This window comes from Lepisma saccharinum, chromosome 1, assembly GCF_977018435.1.
Source record: "Lepisma saccharinum chromosome 1, izLepSacc3.1, whole genome shotgun sequence".
In the NCBI taxonomy this organism is placed as follows: domain Eukaryota; kingdom Metazoa; phylum Arthropoda; class Insecta; order Zygentoma; family Lepismatidae; genus Lepisma; species Lepisma saccharinum.
In genome coordinates, this window is record NC_139229.1 from 16144707 (window position 1) to 16160385 (window position 15679).

Genomic DNA, 15679 nt, shown 5'->3' on the forward strand with positions numbered 1-15679 from the left:
TTATGTATGTCATATATATGTTAAATATTTTTTTCTCGTTCAATACTATGTGTAGGCTATGTTCTTAACAATGAATATATGTGTATATGGATGGATATATGTTCCTTTCCTGCAGCACTTCACTTATTTTCTTGTGTGTATAAATGCATTTGTGTGTGTGTGTTTATATGCAGTCTACTGTTATATGTTTATTATTTGAATATAATCTGTGTAAGCTTTCCTGTAATTGGAGATTCTCTCTTTGTTGGAAGGGAACGAATAAATAAATAAGATAAAAATAAATAAAAATATACTGTCTTTGCCCCCCAGTTTTGTCACCCTACTCTCCCACCCCCGAAAGTTTTAGGTTTACACTAGATAAAATGAGGTTTTTGGTTTCTTGTGGTGTGAAATAAAAAAATGTGACAATAATTTAAGGAGAGAAATAATTATCGAGGCAAGACGGAGAATGTTCCGTAACCCTGTTATTGATAATAGCACGTATCCAAGATGGGGCACAGGAGCTCGATCCTCTCCCCAGGAAATTTTTCAGTTTACGATAGATAAAATTAGGTTTTTGGCTTCTTGAATAATGTGAAAATAATTTAAGGAGAGAAATAATTATCGAGGCAAGACTGAGAATGTTTTATACTCCTGTTATTGTTAATAGCACGTATCCAAGGTGGGGATGAGGTGGCTCGAGCCCCCCCTCCCTCTCAGGAAATATTTCAATTTACACTAGATAAAATTAGATTTTTGGCATCTTGAATAATGTGAAGATAATAAATTTATAAATCTGAGAGAAATAATTATCGAGACAAAACGGAGAGTGTTCTATAACCCTATCATTGTCAATAGCATGTATCCAAGGCGGGAATCAGGAGGCTGGAGCCCCCCTTCAGGAAATGTTTCTGTTTACACTAGATAAAATTAGGATTTTGGCTTCTTGAATAATGTGATGATAATTTGGAAGAAATAATTATCGAGACAAGTCCAAGAATGTTCTATAACCCTGTTATTGTTAATAGCAAGTATCCAAGGCGGGGTTCAGGTGGCTCGTGGCCCCCCCCAGGATTTTTTTTATTTTTCACTAGATAAAATTAGGTTTTTGGCTTCTTGAATAATGTGACGATGATTTAAGGAGATAGACAATTATCGAGGCAAGACGGAGAATGTTCTATTATCGAGGCAAGACGGAGAATGTTCTATAACCCTGTTGTTGATAATATTGCACGTAAACTTTTCTTTCGCTTTCGGTGTTGTCGCAGCGCACTTGAGCACTATGTAGAGACTTGTCAGCATTTGGAAGCTGCACAACAAAGGTAGCGCCACACGTAGGGCGATTCGTTGTAATTTCTAATCTCTGGAAGGCGGGAGAGGGTATGTTCTTGGATGAGAGAATGAGTCAAGTACTGGCAATATTAACGAATCGTTTTATCTGCGGAACGTTCTAGAATATAATGAGGATATGAATATGTGGATTCAATTTTTCGGTTCATCTCTACAAAGAATCAGTTAATGTGATTTCAGAGGTAAGTGTGACAATTCGTACAGTCGATTTAGTGATCAGTCAGCGTCCTCTGGTTGCTTTATAAGATATAGTGATTCGAAAATGAAGACATTGACGATAGTAGAACTTCCGGGGCCTCAATGTAGTGCTAGTTCAGGTCGAGGGCCGAAGAGATCAAGGCCTCTCTCTCCCTCTCTGAAGTGAATATTTCAGCAGTACCGGATATTGGAGTGGTATATTAAAACAGAAATAAGCTGCATAGATCATCTGAAAATCGAAGTTTTGAGTGATGATTTAGTTTTGCCACAACTAAATTTCATATATGCAGTCCGAGAATTTCATGGTATAATAGAATACTTTTGTTTAAGCCTACTGGGTTCAAAATACATTCAAACACTTAACTACCATAAAGAGACAGCCGAAAATTTTATGAATGTCGAGAAGAGAAAGCAAGAAGATGTTGCATATGTAGACATTTTAGGCGGAAATTGCAGGCTCTACCAGGACCCGAATCAGAGCTCTACCAACAGAGCCACCTAGCCATCCTTGACTTCAACCGATTTTTCGTTAAAATGTCTACATAGTACATGTCCTGTGTATATCAAATCGTAAGGTTTGCCTGTATAGTGAACAAGCACAGAAAATATAGGAGAGAGAAGAAAACTGAGGAGCATTCCCACCGGTTGAGGAGATTTTGTTTTCTTCTGTGGTCAACAAGAGCTACTACTTCGAGGTGACAATGACAGTAGCCTAATAAGGGAGATTTCACACCGTGTCGCCTGAGGATTTTACAAGTCGAAATTAGGTTTGTGCGGCCATTTGTGTCGCTACGGTGTGAAACGTTGCTGTTGATTGGCCCATTCCAATCGACATGTATCGCGTGTCCCTTTGGTCTGAAACCTTCCAAGGTCTTGAAAATCCAAGTCAGAAGGATGGAAAATTGGGTCTTGTTAAGGTTAGGTGTGAAGGCAGGCAGACGACAGCACCCTAAAGGATCATATCCAAACCTGCAGGAAGAACGCATCTTACTTCAATCTCGAATACGGAATGATAAGAACTTCTGGTGAGTTGATTTTAAAAAATGTGTCCGAGATAAAGAGTGGCGTGCCCAGGATTTTCGGAATGGAGCGGGGTTACGCGTACTATTTTTGGTGGTCAGTCCTGATTTTGCCATTACTTTCCTGTCTTTGACGTTCTTCTTTTTCTTAAAAAAAAAAGGGATACTGGGTCAAATGAGGTTATGACCTCAACAACCCTCCCTTGGGTACGTCACTGGAGATAAATGAATAAGCATTTCATCATACTGGGAGACGAAACATTAGATGTGTTGGGAACGGAAGGGTTTTCATTGTGCATTAATTGTTTCGTGATCCAGCTGTATTCGAGAAGACTTCCTTTGTTTCGTGCCGATATATGACAAGACAGCGGAAGCTGTGACAGGCATTTTTGAACACTTGTGAGCGCTAATGCCTGAATCTGAACAATTTGGTGGGTTTCGGCTTTTATAAGAGCTGCAAACATGGGAGGACAAGACACGTTAGTGGTATTCAGGCTCGAATCAGAGATACATATTCGATAGCTGTCTGCGTCCAGTTCTCAGCCCACAATTTGAATCTCGCGTTGTCGAGTGGACTGTCCATCCCGTGCATGTGTAACAGTTTCGTAAAAACACTCAAAGACACCATACATGTTTTTATGCCTGATGAGAAGAATTGGACAAACACACATACTGAGAAGGTTCCGGCACACAATGTTAATGCATCCAAACAGAGAAGTCGAGTGGTAAAAAAATGTTCCGATTTCACGTTCTGATTAAAATGATAGCCTTACAGTGGCGACGATTTAAGGGGTAGTTGCTCCAATTTTTGCCTCAACATTATGACCTCTTAATGTTAAGCCTTGTCTACCAAGAGAAAGTAAACTTTCCTTGCACCGCCCCCCCCCCCCCCCTTGTTTTGGAACCCAATTGCCACCACTGGTCTTAAACATACAATTATGAGGTTCTTACTATACCTCTTAAAAAATGGTGTTGAGCCCCCCCCCGAAAGGAATTCCTGGATACGTGCCTGGGTTCGAGTCCGCCTGGGTTCAGTCTCTGCGTTCTCGGCCTGTGTATAGAACCGGTGGCAACCCACCATCGTGAGGAAATGTGGGAGCTACGAGTGAGGAGCATAACCCGGTCATAAAAATCTCCTATAACGACTGGAGGTTCAACGTGCTGACCTCACGTCACCACATTACTGGTTAAGGAACTCCACACTTCTAGGTAGGATTGTGGAAGGGACACTGGCAGTCGGGAGCTCGGCCTAGGCCCTTCAAGGGCTGTCGAGCCACCGATTATTATTATCAATTACAGATAATTACCTGATTATGAACATTGTGTGGTTATTAAATCATCAAGGAGACCATTCAATGACGTTTAATACAAATTAGGAGCGTCACTGAAGAATTATTTTTCAAGATCGTCGCTCGTAATTCGCACGTTGGCCATGTAGTTCTTGGCTTGAGAAACACATCGATTGATGTAGTTCGAGCGTTCACTACTAGATGGCAGGAGTTTCCAACCTGCGCTGAACTTCATATGTAACGTACATAAGCACCTCATAATTTTCCTCACCGTTTGAACAACAATCAAGGCCTGCCTGTAAAAGGGTAGAAGTTTTAAACTGTTATAACTGTAAAGACTGTTTCCAGAAAGTTATTCGAACAACATGAAACTTGTAGACACATTGCTTTAATCGAATTACGAGAACAAAACAAAGAAAGACAATGATTTAGTCGAAAATGAAGGCACCTTCAGTAGCTACAATACCTGGGGATCAGATGCGAATGATCATGACCATAGGCGCCGATTCCATGGGGCTTGGGGGCTCGAGCCTCCCCAATGTTAACGATGTGGGGGCCGAGCCCCCCAAACAATTTTGCTTAAGAGGATCTAATATACTATTTTGCTTCTCTTGTAAAGTTTACTCTGAATTGTGCCACATGAACTTAACTTTAAATACACATTTGAAATGTTCTAGAGACCATCAACTTTTGGGAGCTGAGACCGCTAAACTATCAACTTTGTGGGGGGGGGGGCTATGGCCAGAGACAGCAAAACACATGACTTATTACTATATACTAAGTATGTAATTATGAGTATTGTTAAATTTTTTTACTAAAAAGAGTTTCAAAAGGAAGCGTCCCGTGAACGCATGCGGTGCATGCTGCACATGCGTCAATTGTGGGAAAAAGGACAGCTTGCTCTGCGACGAAATTCGTGAGCATTTCTACATTCTAATTTCTTCATGTAGGAGAAGTATTTATTTTACACGAGAGCTCTGAACTAAGCTTATATTACATTTCTTGGATGTGAAGTGAAAGAAAGTAATAATTCTTTTCCCGCAATTGATGCATGCGTCACTTCACATCCAAGAATTGAATATAAGCTTAGTTCAGAGAAATGCTCATGAATGTCGTCGCAGAGCAAACTGTCTTTTTTCCCATAATTGACGCATGCGTTCACGGGACGCCTCTGCAAAAGACGATGTGCATGAACTAGGGTAGTGGATGGGACGTTCGGGCTACAAATGGCTCTCACATGACTTTCAGAACGAGATCATTGATATATTAGGGAGGTCTGTTTTGCGCTCCGTGGTAGCAGTTATTATAAGTCTGGAATATTTTGCTATTGTGGTTGACGAAACTTGTGACATATCCATCCGTGGAGAATTAATATTCGAACTGTGAATAAAATTTTGATATTTTTGAGGAATTCATGGGCTTTTATGAGATTCTGAACACTGAGGCCAAAACTTAAGAAAGGGAGAGAGTGAGTCATTCATTAATTTATTTCGGTGATCGGAGACCCCCCCCCAATAATTTTGATAAGTCGGCGCCCCTGATCATGACGAACCAGTGAAGTTACTTCTCGCGGGTATCGTAACAATGGTATAAGTCATTAACTACACTTGTCTGTAACATTCTATTCAATTCACAAACCCTGGCCTCCACTGTAGCTGGATTACTGGAGCACGCCAAAACTCCCGCCATCCACGGTCTCGGTTTAAAAGACCATAAGACTGTTACCACACAATCTTCATAATCACTGAGCATAAGCAGGTTTTTTTTTGCCACACATGACTGTGATAGCACTGTCCTGGGGTCCTGAAATCATTGGGATTTACGAAGAAAATGAGAGAATTAACGTAAACATGCTATTATAATTTTTAAATGTAAAAAGAAGATGATCAGTTTGAAATGTTTGCGAGGACGATATTGAATTTCAGAACGGTACAATAGACATTTTCATATACAGGGTGAGCCATAAACACCTGACGGTTTTGAAAGTAAAATAGCACTTCTGGGGAAAGTGTAAAAATTTAATTTTTCACACAGATACATTCTTCTTTTCATGGAGAATTAGTGTGTATCACTATTTCTTGAAAATAACATTTTTTAAGTGTCCACCATGCAGATTAACACACTGCAGTAGTCTGTCCGGAAAAGATAACATAACTCGCCGCAACATGTCGTTTGGAATATCCCGAATGCGATCTTTTAACTCGTTGATACTGGCTGGGCGTTGCGCATAAATTTTGTGTGTTCATGCAGCCCCACAAAAAAATAATCAGGTGCTGTGAGCTCACCTAAAAGCAAGAAATGACTCAGCCTGGAAACATGTTCCTCAGAACTCCCATGGGAAAACGTGCAGTATGGGCTGTTGCTCCATCTTGCTGGAACCATAGGTGACAACGGGGATTGACCTCGTGACGCCGAAATGTTTGCAATATGGCTGTGTAGCGCTCAGCATTTATTGTTATTTGTTATTTTATTTATTGTTTATTGTAGGGCACTCATTTTCAAAAAAATACGGACTGATAATGCACTCGGAGGAAATGGCGCACCACACTGTCACTTTTGCGCTGTGCATAGGACGTTCCATCAATTCACATGGGTTGTTTGCAGCCCAGAAACAACAGTTCTGTTTGTTTACATACCCGGACAAGTGGAAATGGGCCTCAGCTGACATCAGTAACCTGTTCACAATGCCATGTTCAACTTGCAGAAGCTCCAAGAACTCTTTGCAAAATTGAAGTCATTCAATCTTGTCCCGTTCAGTAAGCTCATGGACAACTTGGTTCTTGTAAGGATGGCAGTGAAGAAGATCTTTGTGCAGGACTCGGCGAACGCTGGTATTCGCCAACCCAAGTGCGATAGCTTGCCTCCGAGTTGACCGTTGAGGACTACGCACAATCGCGTCCCGTACACGATTCGAGTTTTCCGGTGTATGTGCGGAACGAGAACGTCCTGCAGGTTTGCTGTCCTTCACAGTTTCGTCTTGACGCCATTTCGATACCCATAGCAACAGCGTATTGCGACTAGAGGCAGAGGAGATTCCAAACGCCATGTTGCGGCGAGTTATGTTATATTTTCCGGACAGACTACGGCAGTGTGTTAATCTGCATGGTGGACACTTAAAAACTGTTATTTTCAAGAAATAGCGATACACACTAATTCTCAATGAAAAGAAGAATGTATCTGTGTGAAAAAATAAATTTTTGCACTTTCCCCTGAAGTGCTATTTTATTTTCAAAACCGTCAGGTGTTTATGGCTCACCCTGTATTTTGTCGAGTAAAGAATGTTGAGTTTTTCGGCTGTAGTCCAAGTTTTCTCTCCCCTTCGTTCAGTTGTTTTGCTACATTTTCCTTGTGGCTCTTTCTCCATCGTCCCGTCTCAATACTCTCTCTTTTTGTGTAGATTTTTCTATCTTTCTATTACACTCTTTCTCGTTTCTGATTCTCTTTGGTTCATCTCTCATTTCTCTCTCTCTCGCTCTCTTTCTCTCAATTCTGTCCATTTCTACCTTCGTGCTTTCTTTCTGTTTCTCTGTTTCCTAAGTTCTCTTTTGTATCTCCATCTTTTCTGCTTCCTCGATTCTGTCTCATCTCTTAATTCCTTGCTTTCACTCATTCATTCGTGCTCTCTCTTTCTTTCTCTCACTCTACCTGCCATGTTTCTCTCTCTCTCCTTTTCTGTGTGCCTCTCAAACGCAACCCAAATCTTAGTAACACGTACAACAGCCAGCCCTCCTGAGGAACATAATATCACACCATTAATATGGGTAACATAAGGTCAGAAACGTCCATAACTAGGGAAATGATTTTAAGGTGCAAAATTATGGTCGGGAAAGGGGAAAAAAGGTTCTGCAAATATTTTCAAAAAGGTGCTGATAAAATGCCTTTATTCAATGCTCTCTTTTTCTGCTCCTTCTGTATATAATGCGCGCGGACCGCATGGATAACTAGTTCTTTCCAATAGCTTTTGTTGAAGTTTGTGTTTTCTTTCGCGGGTTTTGCTACACTATCTTGTGAACTATTGGGGCTGCAGTGATTATATTATTTCAATTCATAGCTCTCGTGCTGCTCTACAGAATGAGACTATAGAATTTTATGAAGCTGCTCAAGAATAGTGAAAATCATTTATTTTTCTGTCCAATTTTTGCAACAAAACATGAAAGAAAATGAAGAAAGAAGGTGCTGAAGCATCAAAGATTGGACAAATGTGCTAACCTCATGAAAAGGTGCAACAAAGTGTGTTCATTTTACTTGATTTCATGTCCTAAAATACAGTGCATTCGGTTTAGCCTGAGCTCTGGCATAATTATTCTTGTAGAATATCACAGTGGCTGCGGTGGCTCAGTCGGTAACGCGTCTGACTACCATGCTAAAGGTCCCTGGTTCGGTCCCCGGCCGGTTCAAATCCGGGAATTTTTCTAACGTTGAATTCCTGGGGGTAAAGGCGGTCAGGGACGTGTTGCTGATCACATCACCCCCACTCACGACAGGATCAAGAAAGTGTGAGGCGCTACTCCCTATACGCCTTCAGGGCGTGGTGCTAAGCACAGGGGATCACTTTACCTTGTAGAATATCAGAATGCTATAGCTTGCGACCTGTATTTGCGGAAGAAATTTCCAGTATCGTATGATGTTCGAACTCAGACATGCATGCTGGAAAGAAAAGGATAATAAGACAGACATCAGCCAATTCTTTACATATTAAATGAGAAACAAGGTGGAAATTCGAATCGTTGGCATGAGCGTCCTCAGGATTTTTTCCAGGAAGAGGAAGGCAAGGCATATTTCTCCCATAATAGAGATTGCCCTTTAAAAAACATCCCTTCAGTTTGAAGTTATAATATTTCTGCAAGTCCCTAATAATAATTAAATACTAAAATTGGTAAACGCTGTAAGTTCCGCAATAATTCAAACACCGTTTACCACGTTAAACTGTGAAATGTGTCATGCTTTATAATGTGGTAAACATGAAATGTGGCTGGTAGCCCTCTGAGTAGTTCAAAGGGCGTGTAAAGAGGTCACTAATGTGCACGTTCTTACGGGCTGATGTGCGGAACGATGCGATTTCCCAACACTTTCGCTTTTGGCACTTACAACGTTTACCACTTTTAGTCCTCAATTAACATAAATTACTGAGACTAAAATGAAATTCAATATGTGAAATGTTCACTTTTAGGCTGACATTTACTTTTCATGGGGGCGTGACCACCCTTGTCCACACCTTTTCGGACACCCATGTCCTTCGGAGCTAGTTAGCGAACACAGTAGATGACGCTACAGTTCAAAACAATTTATTTCCAACATGTACGTTACTTATATTCATGATTTAGCACTTTAAAATTATGCCATTCCTGCATTTTAATTGCATTTATGAATTACGTTCCTCAATAAAGGCTGTTGGAAATAAAGTTATTTAAACACTATTACCAGAACTACGAATCTCTCGACCATTTTTTTAAAATTTTGTTTACTAAAGTATACCAAGAGAGATTAAACGTGACTTGTCATTATCTCTTTCGAAAGATAATAGAAAGGAACACTATTGAATTGCAGTCAAACTCAGAATTTAGTTACAGTGGCGTTATCTGTATATCTATATGTGCCTGTGGCATTTTCTACTTGTCAATCGGAGCAAAGTTAATGTAAATATGTACACGTGACTTGTGACACACCCTATCGGTAGGGACCTTAATATTTCGGTGTTATTTTCCCTAAAATTCGCGTTTTAATTTTAGCACACTTTTCTGCAAAATAGGCCTAAAATAATACCCTCATTTTGCTTTTAAACTAGTATTTCAGTTTGTAGATCATATGGCATACGTCTGTCCGTGACAGTTTCAAACGCTGGGAACGATTTTTGACAAGTACCTATGTTACGGCTTATGTGTGACGGAAGATGCGCACTCGATCTCCACCAAAACTGCACCACTGTACTCGGTGATGCAAAATGTTCCGATAGAAGGTGAAAAATCATAGGAAACCTCTATTTGCACCTGTCTTGAAGCTATGGAAATATTCTTTTTGGCGGGTGGAGACGGGATTTTTATTTAATGTGCATTATACACACGTCAATACTGTACATTTTATTATTTTAAGCCTACAACACAAGGAATTTTCGCGGCATTTTTCGTGTTTTAAGGAAGGAAAGTGCTGAAATTCGCGATAAAGTCCAGAATTCGCATTTTATGAAAAATTCGCGTTACTTCGCGATTTCATATGCATGAAAATGTGTTTGAACATGTCACTATACATACATCAACACTTTTTTTTTTGAAACAATTACCATTATCGCGTTTGCAGGATGTGCGCGTGTTAAAGCCATAATACTCAATGTAGTTGCTATATTGAAGTTGTGCAACGTTATATTAGGAGCTGTACAGCTAATACCAATGTATTCATGGGCAAGATAACACACGAAAGGAACTATTTCTAAAACATTCATGTGGTTTTGTTTTCATTAACTTCATTCTTACAGAGGATGGAGATTAGTGTGTTGAGGAAATTTTGGCAGGGGTCCCCCGAGGGCTGTTGGTGGTGTCTGGATAAATTACTGTCTCTCTGGTTGAGTAATCTGTAATATTTTTAGTATTTTCTTTATTTATTTGGGGTTACCTCCTTTTGCAGTTATTCCCATAACGATTTAAGGTACATACTCCTTTATATTCGATTTGTTTGATTTGCTTTATTTTACTTCGCCTTTTGTGTCACTTTTGGCTAATTTGCGAAGATGGGGATGAGTGATGAAATTGATGAATAAACACTCACAAACATCCATGTCCAGGCCAGGATTCGAACCCAGGACCCCTAGCGTCATAGCGCGATGTGCTAACCACTCCGCCACAGGGGCCAGCCCTTTATATTCGTTTTATAAAACATCTACATTACATTCCACACAAAAACATTCCAGTATTTGTCCAAATCACCTTCGCTATACTGAAATTCCGCATTACAAAAATGATAACAGGTTTCACATGAGAATTTCTTATTGGAATTTATATTTCAATTACGATGAACGTATACACAGAATTGATTGATTTCGCTTATTTTACTTCGCTTTTCTGCCACTTTTAGCAAATCGCGAAGCTGAGGATGAGTGGTGATGATGAAGGGACACTCACAAAGAACATCTATGCCTATGCTGAGATTCAAACTCGAGACCTCTGGCGTCGTAACCCGCTGCGCTAGCCACTCCGACTTGTTCACAGAAAATGACACAATTATACCCCAAATTCAGCTGCATGTGTTAGGTACTGCGTACGTTTTTCGTGTTGTTCCGTACACACGCACGTTCTTATCATTTCTAACTGTTGCGTGCTTATCAAGGCAGGACGAATTGCGAAAAATCGCGCTTCTGTAAAAAGCGGGCTCAGCCGGGATTTGAACCCGGGACCTCCTGCACCCAAAGCAGGAATCATACCCCTAGACCACTGAGCCAGGGTTGGGTTCCTGGCGAGAAGGGTGGCGTAAAATAGAAACCAGGGTGCGCACGTTCTTGACAGTTCGATCGATAAACAGCTTTGGGTTTTGTATTTTTAATAGTACTTCCATGTAACTTTCATAACATAAATAAAATCCTACTGTTTAATATATTAATATATTAGTAAAAAAAATGGGGGACAGAAATTTTTGTAGAGTGTCAGGCCATTGATAAAACTTTAATAATAATCCTTTGCGCTACAGCCCATGAAGGGCCTTGGCCTCCCTCCCACGCTTTCCTTCGTCACCTCTAATTTAAACCAGGATTGGAATAGTTGGGGGGGGGGGGGTCAACCTGACGTATCCCCAACCGTTATAGTAGGTCTCCGCGACTGGAGTAGGCTACGCTTGTTCATTCGAAGCTCCCCAATTTCCTCACGATGGTGGATTGCTACCGGCCCTATACACAGGTTTAATTTCTTTCGCTTTTCTGCCACTTTTGGCTAATCACGACGATGGGAGTGAATTGTGATAAGATGAGATGAGCACAAATACCTATGAACTACGCAACTGGCTGTGAGCCCAGGCGGCAAAGCCTCGTTAGTCTGCAAAATGATGCCCAGGATGTATTACGTGGAAGAGAGATTAAGATGACAAAGTTCAGTCGAACTGTTAATAAAAAAAAGTTGACATTTGGGTACTTATGTGGAAGTCATCCATCCCTTACACTACTTAAATTTAAATGTCAACTCATTAACGTTTGTATTTCTCGCATCTTCCCCAATTTCCTCACGATGGTGGCTTGCCACCGGCCCTATACGTAGGCCGAATAAATTCCGACCAGAGCAAATTGGGGAGCTCCGAGTGAGTGAGCGTAATCCGGTCACGGAGACCTACTATAACGGCTGGGGATACGTCGGGCTGACCCCCCGACTATTCCAATACTGGTTGCAGATCTCCACGCTTAGAGGTGACGAAGGAAAGCGTGGGAGGGAGACCGGCAGTCGGTAGGTAAGCCAAGGGCCTTCAGGACTGTTGCGCAAAGGATTAAGGTAACACGAGAACACTTGTTCGAATTAACAAGCAACTTTATTTTTCTTCAATTGGATCTAACTCCTTTCTCGGTGAATTTCCTTAATTGTGGAAATTTATTACATTATTTTTTTTCTGACGGGGCTGAAATTCTAAAGGTGTATATTATATAGGGGCGGGCGATAAAATATTTCGTAATGACGATTTTTTAACTTAGGCTTTAAAAGCTGTTCAATTTACCATCTTTGGCTTTCCCGAGTTCTTTGCTGTTTTCTCTTGAGAATTTTGATTTTGTCAAAATTTCCGAAGGGTGTTAGCACCACTATCAGCTCCTCCCTGCGTACGCCGATGACGGCACATTTAATTCGCTAATGGATGCAGTGCTATTTTCAGTTTGGGAAAGGATATTCCTGAACCGTGATTTATTCACACACTCCAACATCGCTCAAAAATCCGTCTAAAATATTTCAGAAAGATCCAAATTTGGTCATTTTTTGGTTCTAAATTTAACTTTGCAACTCCTCAGATATAGAATTCTCGATAAACTCCTGTTCATGAGCACTGCCGTCCAGAGGGAGGTGGGGCAGCAGTGCTTGAAATTGGTGAAACGTGGGGGGTGATGCTTTCCCTCTGTTAATAGAATTATCTCTACTAAAGCATCTCCAGCCCCAGGATCTACAGCATAATCACTTTATAAGCTGTCTTTCACGGCTACCCTCGACTCTATTTTAACGCTACAATTTCAAAATTTTAATTGTTTTAATTCTTTCTAGCTATTCCAGGAAGAGTAAATGCCCCATGCTCCCCCCTCTCCGGGCACCCTTGTTTGGGGATTTCATTTCCATTGCTGGAACTTTTCTTTGTACAAGCAATATTTATAATACAATACTTAGGCATCTCTTTTTGGGGTACCATACCCGCTGTACCCCTCCGACTAAATTCACCAATATTTACACCCAGTAGCGGCGATTGGGTGCCAAAACTGGGAGTCGGCAAGGACAGGCAGCTTCCCCTACGCCCAACCCAAATCACCGCCACTGGTTGCACCGTTCTATAAACAGTACGCAAAATAACAGCAGGCCCGTAGCTAGAGGGGAGCAGAGGGGGCAACTGCCCCCCCCCCTGAGAGCCTGCTTTGCCCCCCCCCTGTGAATTCCTACCTGGAATTCACACTAATCTTTAAAATTATATCATATGTTACTCTAGCATCATAACAAAGACACTTATTGATTTTGTGATTTATTAGGGTGTATGGGATTCCGTATAATGTCGTATCAGGATTGGGTGGGAAATTCCCTTCCACATTCAGACTTCGGGAAATGATTTCGCAATTTTCAGTATCTAGAACAGTTGTGACATTTTGAGTACGGTAGTCTTGTATTAAAGGTGCCTAATGTGGTCGGATATTTTTCTTGGATGTGTTACTTGGAACTGCTTAAATTTCTGTTTCCCAAGTCTACCTTTTGGTAATAATGATTCATGTGTTAGAGAGAGGGAATGGATATTTGATTTTTGTTACTTAGCGTTGTTTTTCTGCCACTTCTAGCTAATCGCAGCAATGAGTGATGACGTGAAATTGATGAAGAGACACTCATAAAGTGCTGCAACCACATGGGGGCAGGGGACATTGTCCTCCCCCCCGAACTTGGATGGAAGTCCATTCTAGGGGAAGCAAACATTGAAGTAAAAAAAACAAGACTAGGAGAATCGAAGAATAGCAGGACAATGGGATACTCATGATGGAATTAGTTTTCACGTGTTCCTTGCATTTTTCTTCCAGACGACCAAGGGCACTTGCAAGGGGCACAGAGGGGCAATTGCCCCCCTCCTCGATTACAAATTTTATACAAGTAAAAGTACATTTTGTAAAATTTTCTTGCTCGCTCCGCTCGCAATGCCTTCTGCTCTTATAGACCAAGTTCAGAGCCATAGTTATGAGGCGGCGGGAGTCGGCCATGCGAGCCAAACAATCTATATGAAAGAAAAATGTTAAAGAGAATGCCATGGCGCCCGTAAAATTATTTGCAAAAGTATTTGTTTTTCAGGTGTCAAACACATGTATTTCACCTATAATTCACACAATATTTTGCAAAATGGTTAACATAACCAGTAGATAACCAGTAGACAAACATTGTCTGTAGTGATTCAAGAGTCTCCCCTTTGAAGGAAATAGAGTCTAAGTAACCCATGTTTTAATGTTTTAGCAAGTACAAAAAAATGTATTACAAATTTTTACACAATTCATCAAAGTGTAGATAATATGTAACCATTATTATTTAATTAATTCGATTTTTCTTCCATAACACAACACAATGGCGTTGTTGGATTCTCGTTAGATTCCTTTGTGCGTAAATATCTTGCATACTGGAAACTAGAGGGAATCATTATGAAGCATGATTTATAAAAGGCTCCCTTAATCAGTTCTGCAGAGATGCCCAAAGCTGTTGGTACAAAGTAATTGTCTATTAATATTAAAATAAAATAAAAAAAATCCGTCGCGCAACAGCCCATGAAGGGCATAGGCATACCTACCGACTGCCGGTCTCACTCCCGATACAGTCCCTATTAGCCTATTTATGTTAAACTTTATATTCTTTGGCAATCTGGAAAGCTCATTATCGAAATGTTGCTATTTGATGTTGCTCGAAGTTTTTTTTTGTTCGTTGGAGTTTCAAGATATCATCCCTTTTCTGTTATCTCTTTTGGGGGAGGGGGCAACTGCCTCTATGTATCCTGTTATATCAGCCAATGCGACACCGTATATTAAAAAATGGCCCCCTCTAGGATTGACTTCGCCCTCCCCCCTGCAAAGAATTCCTGGCTGCGGGTCTGAATAACAGGGAATATTACTTTCTTATATGTGGTTGCAGATACGCAGAATATAACGAGAAATGCGGTTTAAAAGGAATTAAGTTATCAAGACTTGTAACGGAAATCATTGATTTCAAATGAACATGGGGAAAATGCCGAGCGGGGAAGTACCGCAACGTTGTTAGCCATTTTAGAGAATAGTATCCATTGAGTCAGGATGGCCGAGCGGTCCAAGGCGCTGCGTTCAGGTCGCAGTCCGGTCTTCCGGGCGTGGGTTCGAATCCCACTCCTGACAAAATTTTTTTTTCGTCTAAAAATTTGGTTCCTGCATCTACACCTACAAAATTTTAATGGAATTCTCTCCTTCGGTTGGTTATTTTATGAATATCTTTGTGGGATTTTTACCCGTGTCAACCAGTTAAGTTAAAGAAAATCAGAATGTTTAGACTTTTTATTGAACGCTGGAATCTCGTGGTGATGTCTGGTGCTAGAATCCGGAATCTGCTGATAGCCTGTAGAAGCCATTGGTCCCGGGTTCGAATCCCGGACTGGGTATGTGTGCTACTTGTGAATGTTCAATCATTAATTTCA

The 15679-nt window shown here is 40.8% G+C and overlaps 2 non-coding genes across 2 annotated transcripts; one reads left to right on the forward strand and one right to left on the reverse strand.

Moving 5' to 3' along the window:
* Positions 1-11191: 11191 nt before the first annotated feature.
* Positions 11192-11263, reverse strand: TRNAP-UGG (transfer RNA proline (anticodon UGG)). Its single transcript has one exon. It is a non-coding gene; the product is annotated as a tRNA-Pro (tRNA).
* A 4036-nt stretch (positions 11264-15299) lies between these two features.
* Positions 15300-15383, forward strand: TRNAL-CAG (transfer RNA leucine (anticodon CAG)). The gene has a single exon. It is a non-coding gene; the product is annotated as a tRNA-Leu (tRNA).
* Positions 15384-15679: the final 296 nt, after the last annotated feature.